Below are 12,138 nucleotides of genomic sequence, written 5' to 3' on the forward strand. Positions count from 1 at the left end.
TACTGAGGAATGAACTGAGGCCAGTGATTAATGATTTGTTTACACACAAGTTCTTAAACTCAAATTAATTGATGGCTTTAACTCAGTTTGGTTACTACAGATATTTTTGTCCTGGAACAGATGCGAACAGACTGTCCAGAGGAGTATGTACAAGATGTTTTCCAATTAGCTAGCAGTTAATTTAAATAGAAATCAAAATGCTAAATTGATACACTCTAAGGTCTTGTTTTTGAATCTAGTTTGGGCAAGGTCTTTAACATGTGCTAACCTGGTTTAAGATACAGGAAAGACAATGGTATGGGTTGAAGTGCTTTGTTCAAAGCCGTGAACAACAGCAAGGAAAGAGATTGGTTCTGTTCCATCTGGAATACATTTAGGCCATATAGAGCAGCCTGTTCCTCCTGATGATCTCTGAAATTTTCTGTCTTCATCTGAATAGGACAAGCCTCTCGGATCATGGCTATCATGTCAGTACACCCATCTGCAGAACTCAGTAGAGTGATAAAAGCTTGGATCTGCACAAGAACGTTTCCTGAGTAGGCTCTCCTTCCTCACCCCAAATCATGTATTTCTTTCCAGAGGTTAGGATATCTTAAGACGCCATCACTGGCTGTTCTCAAATGCTTATGCTTCTTAACTCTCTAAAAATAGAAAAAAGTATGAAGCTCCCAGACATGCTGAGATAACCAGGGGGCTTTCTTAAGACACTTCGTGAAGCAGCATTATCTCTCATCACATGAACTCTTAATTTCTTTGTTCAGAAAAATACAAGGCACTTTGCTACAGTGCATAGCTGGGCACTTTCAGAGTCTACATCTTCACACAAAATTTTTAAAAGATGACTGCTAACTAAACTTGGCTTAATTAAGTTGACAATTTCATGGATACTTTGAACAGCTCATTAACTGCAAGCTACAGCTTCTTTGCAGCCAAAGCTTCACAATACATTATACAGTGAACCTGCTGATAGGAGGGTACAACTTCCAACTCACGCTTCAAGAGAACAAATTTATTACTGCAGTCCTATTTCTTCTTAAACCAGTTAAGGCCTCCTTTAACAGATATTAAAAATACTTTGGTCTGTAGTGTAGACCTGTGTAGTGCTGTGTAGTGCAGATACTACTTTACAAGTTGGAGCCAATGCTGTTTTATATATGCTGTCAAGCAGTTTTGAGTGAGGATAGTGGCTGTGGCTGAGTTTTATGGATTGCAGCTCCTGTGTAAGAGTGCCAAGAGAGCTACAATAATTTTTTGACTTTTTTCTCTTTAGTGATTACACATATGCACTTCCTAGCTACTTGGCTCACTTAAAAATAGAGAACATTCACTGTTATCTGTTTTTGTTATAAATGAATTGATCTGGTTTACTCTTGTGTTTTCTCCTTCTTCCCTCTCTGTCCTGAGGGTATAGAAAATTCAGTCTTGCTGAGAGGTGGTACAACACCTGCTGAAGGTAATGGAGATTGACTGATTCCAGTTTAGCTAGCTGGGTTTCTTCAACTTGGCCTTGGAGAAAGAGTAAATATTGTTTTGAAGAAGTGGGCAATCCTCTATTTCCCTGCTGCCCGTGACCCTACTCTGAAAGATCTCATCATATGTTACCGAAAAAAGTACCTAGGGCCTTTGGCGATCTGTCATCCTCTTTCCTCTCCTGTGCTAATAGTGCAGTGGTCTGTTCTTTACATTTGTGATTTCTTACTGACATAGCTAGGGTAAAAGCCCTACTGTAATTGCAGCAATACTGACACTAATGTGCTTGTGACAGTATAGTTTACGCTGTTTGAAGGTTTAACTACAATGATATAACTTCGTCCACGATAGAATTTTTTTTCCTGTATTTCTTGACTTGTGGAATTATACTTAAAAAACATTTCTAATTTAGGCAAAGTCTTAATATAGTCAAGGCCACAACTGTACTAGGACTGTGGAAGTGAAATGAACTTGGTGCAGAGTACAGAGGGAATGGAGCCCTTTTCCTTCTTTTCTACTGTGAGCCTTTGGACTGCAATAGGTTATGGCAGCTGATGTTAATGGACCACTGGGCTGCTTGTAGGAGGCTGAGCATCTTTGCAGCAAGAATTTGTAGCAGTGAGAGATCTGAAGGACTCTGTTAGCGTTCTGAATGCTGCTCTGACACTGCAACACATTGTACCGTGCTTTGCTGGCAATTTTTCCTTGTTTGGTCAGGTAGATTTAACAGGAAATAATTTTGCCAAGGTGTGAAATGTAAATGTAGATATTTACAAGCCTTTGGTAAGGAAAGGCCGCTTTTGTCAGCAAAGCTTTGTAGGCTAGACCAGGCAGTGGAGCAAACAGGAATGAACAGTCCTTGAATGAGGACAAATAAGTGATTGTTAATGGCCTTTGTCCTCTGTTGCTGTTTTTGTGCCTTTGACTGTAGGACACTTTGCTCTTCAGAACTTGCTTTGAGTATGTGATTCTTCGTTCTGCAACTTCAGGTTATTAAGGAAAAGTTGAACTCTCAGTTAATTAATTGCATTGTTAAGTACCCAGTATAACATTAATAATTATCTCATGAAGCTATCCTAGATCTGTGTTTGAGTAAGGGACAAATTATTATTGTACACAAGGTATCAATTTACCAGTTATGATTTGGTGACAATTTGGTGGTAATGCAAAAGGGCAGCTTGTGGTACAGACGTGATACCACAGCTGCTTCTATAGCAGAAGAGTCACTTCATTGCATGTTTCTGCTTGACCTTGTTACTTTGCGTCCATAGTGGTCTGTAGTTTTTCTTTAACTTGTTCTGTTATACATAATGGAGGTTCCTTCCTACATCCCTTCTAGGAGATATGGTCTTTAAAAATCATCTCTCTCTTGTTCCTGTTGGCCTTATGATTTTCCTTTGACTGCCATTTTTATGCTTCTAATGATCATATATGTATGTGTATACAACTATTTTTTGCCGCAAGTAGTACACCTCTTCTCACTGACCATGTCAGCATCCCTCACTTAGTACTTTTATATTTTTTTTAAAGAAGTGCTTTTATTGGGTTAAGGTCTCTAAGGAAGGTCTAGCCTCTTCCCATCAACTGGCACAAAACTACTATCCTGGAAGTGATAGAATCTTTTTGTTACAAAGAAGCATAGCTAATAAACAGAACTCTCCCTGAATTTCTTTATTATTTAGTATACACAGTATTCTCTTAATCATTTGCGCTGTGATCAATAGCCCTTAAAACGCCATTATTATAAATCAATCTGATATTAGAGGAGTATTTTCCTAGATGCGTACACAAAATCAAATAAACCAAAAAATTAGCTTTTCTCTAACTTCAGCTGAAAACCAGTAAACTTATTTCTAACCTGTCATATGAGAAAATGTTTTTCATCAGCTTTCAAAATTGTGGTGTTTTTCTATGCTTAAAAATGTTTTCCTTGCTGACATTTTAAATTGTAGGTATGCTCTCATGTTACTTAACCAAAATAAGTAACATATTGTGGGAGAAAATTGTTTTACATTTTTCCTAGCACAAAACATAAATAATCAGTTCATGTGTAAATTACTTAATTATAGTTTATGCATATGAGTTTTAGTTATTTAAATATGAATGGGGACTGTCATAAATGACATTAAGCATGGACTCCTAGTTTTGTATGATTCAGCTTGTGCTGACAGATTTCATAACATAGTTTAAAAGGTACTTGTTTGCAACATTAAACATTTTCCTTCTATTTTTGTAACCATGTCAGTTCATATGGATACTTGCTATAAAAAGGGGAATTCCTGCACAAATAGTTGTGATCAAACTTAATTTTGATCTGAAATGGGAAGTGGCAGTTGCATGCCATACCTCTGTGGCCCAGTGATGATGGCTTACACCCATGTTAGACTGCAGATTGGAGGTAAACTGTTGAGAACTTTTAGGAATTATTGTTTACATGTTGGGAAATTGTTTTTCCACTTACTAGGGGGTTGTGAAACGGCTTCCCAAAGTATTGAAGCTCAAGCTAGTTTTGTGGCAGCTTTTTTTTTGACAAGCACTGGGAAAATTATTACCTCTCCTCCAGACACACTCCAAACAGTAGCCATCATTTCCACTTTTTTTGAAAGTATCATGTCTATTGTGTTTCTGCTGTTTTACATCTTTAAATATCCTTCAGAGCTTCCCATTCTCTGCTGCCCTTGCACGGGGTTGATGACCATTACAGAAATGACTTAAAAGTGGTCCGTGAGTGCCTGCTTGCTTAGGGAGCTGCATCCAGTAACTCCCTACTCAAGAAGTCTGGTTTGGGACCACCACCCATCTCTCTTTGGTTTCCTGAGAGTAGTGTGAATAGACTAAGAGAGGCCTGACTGTCCTCTTGATTGCACTGAAGGAGACTGGGAGGACATGGAAATCTCATTTTAGTAGGTGGCATTATGCAAGTAAACCAGAATAACGTGCCAGACTGAGACGAAGGCTCTTGCTTCTTTCTTTATATCCACATTCTGGAGCCAAGCTGATGCTTGAAGCCCGTAGTGTTGACTGAAAGGCTGCTTTTCTTAGAGCTGTGTGTTATTAGCTGGCCTCAGCTAGTCTTTTCCTGTCTTATATGGCACTTCTAAAAACTGGTGGTCCATAATGAAAGAGTGTACCGAGGACTTTTCGTGCCATGTCAGGTGGGTGCTGGTGGGTTCCTGTTTGGGAGAGCATGGCTCAGCAAACCCTGCTGACTTGGAGAACTTGGCACTAAACAAAACTTTCCAGCCTATTTGTAGTCAACTGTGTAGCAGTGACTGGAATGGTAATACTTACCATGGCTTACCAACAGCTTACTATTAATATGACATACAGCCGACTACAGAAATGACAGAAAGTATGTAATAACATGAATTAATTTAAATAAATTTGTTATGTTACCATAACAAAGCCTGTAAAGTTAGGCTTAGCACAGAGATGTGCTGCTATGATGAGTACAGTATCTTTATCTGGGCTGCCTGTAGGTTAGTATGTCATGGAGGAGTTCTTCATTGAATCAGCAGTCATTTTTTTACACTTTATGGTCTTTCTGTTCAGTCTGTGGAAAGTAAACCTGAAATCTAATTTATTGTCCGTATTTTATTTTTTGCTCTTTAGTTTTTCTTTGCCTTTTTTATAGCTTCTTTCCAAAATGCCTTGCCCTCCATAAACATTAGGTTATTAAATATTTGAAGCTCATGACAACATTGTTCCATAGATCCTGCATGTGCTGGCACTTGCAGGGTAAACACCCTCCAACCAGAAACTAGGCAAGCTCAGTCTGTGGTACGCTAAGTCCTCATGTGCCCTGGGATCAAGAGTCCCCAGTCTGTTTTCATGTCACTCACATGATGTTGTTTCACACTTGGAGTACATCATTGGGGTCAGCACTTCCTTGCTTTTTAAAAATACTTCTCTTCTTAGAAAAAGCAATTGCTTGATTCTAACCACTCTCATTAAAATAACAGCTTTTTAGGGCCAATAAACAGATATTTCTAAACTTTCCACCTCCTTTCCGGGCAAAGGCTAGGATCATAGAATGAGAAATTACCCAACAGTAAAAGGAAGCTTACATTGCAATGGCAAATATGGCACAGATAAACTAAGAGAATTTCCTGGGAAAGGCCTTCAGTACTTTCAGCGATTGTTTTATAACCACTGAATTCTTCTTAAAAAATCCTTGAGATTGATCATATTGTGCCTTGGCAGAAATTTTTGGGCTATAGAATGATGTTTTAGTTAGTGACTTGTCGGTTTGCATTGCTTAGACAGGAAGATAAGATGGTCAAATAGAAAAATGTTAACTTTGAATGATGTATAATGGTCAGCCAAGGCCATCGTATAGCTTGTCTGCTTTGTGAAAGATAAGCAACAGCAGTGCAAGGACTACACACATTTGTTAGTTTAAAAATTCTCATTTAGCTTTGTCTAATTTAAAGGAGTTTTTTTCTGTGACTGGAGCTGTGGTTATTTATTTTTCATTTTCTTTTTTTTCTGAATACAAATTATACTCAATCTTGCTGAAGAAAAGTGTTGATCAAAGGCATAATTAATGTGTTATTTAAAAAAAGTGGGGAAAGTATAAGATATTTGAAAACTGTTTCACATTACATTAACTTGAGGATTTCAGATGTCATTGCTAATGTTCAGGAATGACTGGCTCTACTTGCAAATACAGCATATTCTGCTCAGTTGAGTAAATTCTGTTCTTGTGAGTGAATTGTTGGGGAGGTCAGAGAGGAAAAGTTATGCTGCGTTGAGGGAACGTAAGTTAGGAAGAAAAACAAGTGATGATACTTTCTATGTCTGTGCCAGTGTGGAGTGCATAGTCAGTATAGATCTTTATAATTGTTTTTGATAACCAGTCCAAAAAACTGGAAAGAACTGCATTAGGGCTAACAAAAAATCCCATTTTAGAATGTAAAGTCATTGAGGCAGGGATCTTATTTTCCTGTATGTTTATAGGGCTGTTGTACATTTCAGTGCTAACATAGTACAAATAATAAAAATTGATGTTTTGGGAAGTAAATTCTCCTTTAATTCACTCTCTGTAATGACCTGGGTTTTTTTAGACATATTATATACTCATTTACGTATAAGAGAATGTAAGAGCTGCATGTACAATTAGAAGTAATCTAGTTCAGCAACAGATGATTTGTTTGTCTGCTGGCACAATTAATGACAGTACTGGTATCCAGTGTCCCAGTTATTTATGGTAAAAAAGAAAATTAGCAATAAAGCTATCGGACTGAAGTTATCAAGTGGAGGAAAAAGGACCTTATTAGAGGCAAAAGAATATATTGCTCATTTCCATATATTTGTATGGATATGTTTTTATAATTAAATGTATTTGGAATAGATTTTAATTCCTGTTGTTTTAAAGTGGAAAAAAGAGATGCAGTTGTCAAGCCACACCAAGCTTACAATAGTGAGTTGTATCGTGTGTCTGATACTGCAGCCGTAATCTTCAGTAACTGGCGCTGCTCTCTGTGGCTGCCCTGGCTGACGTCAGTGGTGTTATTGCAGATGAGGAGGACAGAAATGGAGCCCTCCCATGGAAGCATACGTGATTCGACGGGTAGTTTAAAGCTACCTAGGTAGCTGAATTTAAGAAAATCACTTTCTAGAAACAGATAAACTGTGGCATTAAACCAAGGGAAATGAACAACTCTATCAGCATAAAATGTATTCTGACATTTTAAACCAAGGCATTTTTTTTGGTGATTGCTGAACTGGGCGTTTCTTGGTAAACACGATATACTAAACCAGAACTAGATTAAAAAAAAAAAAAAAAAGCTGACTAATATTCCTTCAGAAACAAAACCAGGGAACCAGTTAACTGCAGTCTTCTAACGAGCATTGCCGCTGCTTGCGCCTGATGCTGGTTGGAGCACTCTGTCGCGCCTTTCTTCCCCGCCTCTGCCCTTCTCCTGGGGGCTCTGCTGGCCAGTGGGGGGGGGCAGGAGCCCTGGCACTGCTGCCCCCCTGGGAATGAAGCCTGAGGACTTGAGGTGGCAGGCCTAGTCGTTAGAAAATAAATGAAGTACTCAGAGTTTCTTTGATAAGATATTGGGCCCTAAGTATTCCCCTGGAATCACCTGAAACAGGTCTCAACAGTATAATAGCAATATGGTCTAAGTTGGTAGTTTAACTTCTCTTAGGAATTTTTTCATTCCTGGCTGAATGGGCAATGTCAACATATGTGCTGAGAAAGCAGGCCCCAAAGCAGGGTCAAGGGGGTTGGCGGCTCCCCGCTGGATGGAGTACTGACCCTAGAATGGCCTAATGCCCTGGGAAGAAATGTCGTTTATTTAGCTTTTAAATGATTAAATTGGGATGAATTTGGATATGTAAAAGATGATCATGTCATTCATGTTCTCTATTCAACTCAGTCTGATGCTACACAGAGATTAAATAACTGTTTTCTGGGCTGTAGAAAGAAATCTTAATACAGACCAAACACCAGGGAAGCGTGAGAGACTTGTGTCTCACATCGAGGTGCAGAGGATCTCCTTTTTCATGGGAGCTGCTTTTTACAATTTGATCCTTCTTCATTTGAACCAGTAAAGGAATCTTTCTGGGTTTCTAAAGGGCAGAGGTAGAGTAATAATATGCAGAGGAACGTCAATGAGTTTTGATTGACCAGGCCAGCTTGGGTAATGGACGTATGAGAGCTGTGTAAACATCAAGACTCATTTGTGCAGAGTACTATGGTGATACAGCTGCACTGTTTCCAGTACCTGAGCAAACCTAAGTCAGAGCTACCTTTGATGTTCACTGCCCTGCATCCTGCTGTGTAGTTACCCTTCCAAAAACCTGAGGTGAGCAAGCCATTAATGAGATGGGAGAAGGAGCCCAGAGCCCCCCTTTTCGTACAGCGCAGTTTGGACAAGGGCTCTGTGATCGCAGCTGAATGTCAGCAGCAGAACGAAGGGAGATGTCCTGCTGGCTGTCAAGGCACCTGCAGTCAGTCGGTCCCTGGCAATGCAGAAGTAGGGACCGCCCATACAACTCCTGTCAGGCGCACTTTAAATCTGAAAGGTTGGGGAGTGCAATGTACGGGACTCCTACAGGGAGGGCAACAAGGCCATAAGGCAAAGGGTTTTTTCTGTGCTTGCAGTTTTTGGTCTTGCACATTTGGGAAAAATTGTCTCAAGCGGAGTAGTGGCAGAGCCCAGAGCATAACTGGGCAGGGGTTAGGCGCTCCAGGAAGCTGCATACCTTTTCTTCCACGTCTCTTATCTTTCTGATTGTTCCCATATGCTTTTGACAAACCTCGCGGATGTCTGGAGCTTTGCAGCATTCTTTAGCTGGTGCTGCCTCTTCCAGCCGTACGTGGAAGTGGAGTTCGGAGGCTGGCAGAAAGCGAAGAGGGCAAACAGTCGTTACCCTACCGCAGAGTTGTTTCCAGAAGTGACTCTGTCAAATGACAGCAGGAGGTTCCACACTTGTGCTCTCTCAATCACGTTTGGATAAAACTTTACTTAGTTTACAAGTCAAAAGGTGATTCTTTTTAACAGCCAATATTTCAAACTCTCACATTTGGATTTGACAATCAAGCTGTTTTCTGTCTGAATCTTACTTCATTGCCAGTAATAAAAATTCCAGCTCGCTCAGCCATGGTTATATTGGTTTTGCAGAGCTAACAGTAGTAAAAGCTTGTTTTTGTCAGCGAAGTTAGCAGATTAAGTCAGAGAGATCACCAAAACAAGAGATGTATAGGAAAGTGCTCTTTTTTTGTTGATGACTTATCTTGGACCAAACATTACAGAAACAAATAAGTGCTTGTTTTACTATCAGCCTTTCTACGTTCCCTTGTCTGGGTAAAGGAAAAGAGATCTTCTTTTGGAAGTATTGATGAGGCTTATACAATTTGCTAAGTATGATTGATGATTGCAACAAAAATATTCTGTGTTATAGGACATATTTCCTTCTCCTTTCTTGGTTTAATACCAACATTTGACCTCTGAAATTAAACCATATATTATCAACTGGAATTTTTTTCTCATAGAATTTTAAAAGCTCTACTTAAATGCTGATAGAATCCATTCTTCTTGTATAGCCTCTATTTACCATTATTTCCTTACTACAGTGACCTCATACAATTTCTGTTATAATTTATTCCTTCGTAGAAGTGACAACTTACTTTTGAAAATGAGGAAATAAATCTTTGGGTTAAAGAAAAATGCAAAATACATCTGCATAATTTTTGTCTGTTTACTTTGCAGTCTATCACAAGAATTAACTGTCTTCCCAGCCTCCTGCTGTTTGTCATTTTCTTGCTGTTACAGAGATTGTATCAACATACAAATGCCCCTTTGAAGTAGGAAAGTAATTTCAAAATCTTGTTTGCAACAGTCTTATTAACAAGAATCTGTTATCTTCCTTCCTTTCACTGTTAACTTTCAGATGTGAACAAGGCAAGTATTTTATAGTAAAATAGAATCAAAATTCATGATCTGAGATAGTGTCTTTTGAAGATATGGAACAAACGTATCAGTTGTGGAAAAGGTTTTAACCACAGTAAAGTGATGCTGCCCTTCTTTGGTAGTTACCTTGATCTTCTGGTTGAGAGCACTTGTCTGTGCGAGGTTTTTCCAGCCATTAACAGAGTAGAAGTCCCTTGGCTGTTTAATCACAGTGCTTATTCCCGCTCATAGAGGAGTGGACAGCATGGGAATTGACCAAGCCAACCCATGCGAGAGCAGTGCCTGTGCAAGCTATCCTACATTGCTACCAATGTTGAAAATAAATTGCTATTAGCAACGAGAGCAAGTTTTAATGGAAAAAAAGGTACAAACAGGAAAGATTACAATATAATTTCTCACCATCTCTGAATCCTGAATGTATGATACAGAATTGGGGGAGAAGAATTACTTGCTGAAGTTCCATATACAGACTCAGTCTCCTGTACTGCTAAACCTTGACCAGGAGCAATGCTGCAGCATGCAGGCCTGATTCAGCCTGTCAGAATAACCTATCCCTCTCAGGGCATGCTGCCTCCCACCTGTCTGCGGGGATCTCAGACACAGGCAGCCAGCAAACCAGGGACTAATTAAATTGTATTGGTATTTCACTGCTCTCTTTTTCTGAAGGTACTAAAACCTATACATTGTTACCTGACTGGAAGTATCCCCGTCCATGTGCAAAAGCTGGACATTCCTCTGTTAAATGGTGGGCATACCTTGGCACATTGGTAGATGTTGGAAGTTCTTACAGTACGGCTGAGAGTGCAGCCATCACCTGCCTGAAATGCATGTTATTTGATGCTGGTGTTTTGTTCAGTGATAAATGAACTTCTGCTTGTATCACGGGAGAAGGCATACAGCCTTAGTTTGGTTTCACTGTAGGCTAAAAAACATGGAGGGGATGTCCTGGAAATGTGGGCTCTTGTTTTAAAATATAACCAATGTCTGTATTCTGCAAATTATGCTCACAACATTGAAATCGGTGGTATCCTTATTTAGAAAGGCAAGGACTTCCAAAATGTAGTGCCTCTTTTAGTGGACTTGCTGCCTGGTCATGGCCGTGGGGGTATTCCAGTGAGCATCTCTGTTGCTTATGGAAGATCAGTGAGCAGTAACTTTTGGGTCATGTTTCCTAACCAATTTCTTTCCCTATAATCCAGTGCAAAGAGTCTTTTTTAACAGCTTCATGTAGCCTGCCCTCTATGTTGTAACTTACAGAGAGCAGTTAGGAGACTGAAATGTGCTGGGAAAAAATGAGATGATGTTAATTTGTGATGGGAGCAGGATTATGTCTTACTGTGTAAATACTGTTAGTTTTGGGGTCTCCTGAGAAGCCAGTGAAGGTTTCTGAGATGAACTTGAGTAGCATGTTTCAGTGGCTGTCAAGTATTTATCACTTGGAGTGTCTAAACTATTTAGTCTCTAGCTTCGTTAGAGAACAGACACCAATGTATTGTTTTGGAGTCAGTGTATCCGTTAATTAGTCTGGTAATAGTCATTTGAGGGTTAAACTGTTCCCAAAGGGTTATTTCCAATGTTGTTTTTCTTCTGCTCTTTCTCCTCCCCAGTATATTTGTTCTACTAAGAACCTGTTTCACCTCATTATGGAGTGTATGTCCTACCTCCATGGACACGGCTTGTTCTGCTTTATTGCAAGGACTGCTGTGTCCAACAGAAACCCCAGCTTGCAGCGACGAGATAAATTGAAACAGACACTTATCTGTGTAAGGAGCCTTGTGCTGAACTGGCTTTGAAACCACTTCCCAACTGCCCGCTGCTGGATCCAGCTCTCTCTCTTGATTTGGAGCAGGAAGCATCATTTTGAGATTATTTTGCCTATGAAGTCTGTACTGGGGAGGTTGTTAGTCTTTGCTGTTGATCCTAGGCCCTACGCAGATCAATAGGGAACACAGGAACATAAACAAAACCAAATTAGACACTGCCAGTTTGAGGTTTCCCCCTCTGTGGGGCCGTTGTGGTTCATGGGCTCAAGCTGTGAATCAAGGCGACTGTGTTGCCACAGTGATCTCTTAACCAATGGCAAGTGCATAGTTCCTTAGACTCAGTGTGGCAATTGCTCTAAATTTGGCAGAGGAACATGATTTGCTGTGATCCTGCTAATTTTCTCGCTAAGTTATCAACTCAGAAGTGTCTATTTTTGAAGTTATATGGGAGGTTTGGGGTTCTCTTTTTTTCCTTTCTCTTC

The 12,138-nt window shown here is 39.7% G+C and overlaps 1 protein-coding gene across 2 annotated transcripts in view; it reads left to right on the plus strand.

The window, feature by feature from the left end:
- Positions 1 to 12,138, plus strand: part of PDE8A (phosphodiesterase 8A) — a 136,252-nt gene that overhangs the window by 14,823 nt on the left and 109,291 nt on the right. The window lies entirely within an intron of this gene.

The sequence above is a fragment of the Apteryx rowi genome, unplaced genomic scaffold (genome assembly GCF_003343035.1).
Source record: "Apteryx rowi isolate R43461 unplaced genomic scaffold, aptRow1 scaffold_17, whole genome shotgun sequence".
NCBI classification, from domain to species: domain Eukaryota; kingdom Metazoa; phylum Chordata; class Aves; order Apterygiformes; family Apterygidae; genus Apteryx; species Apteryx rowi.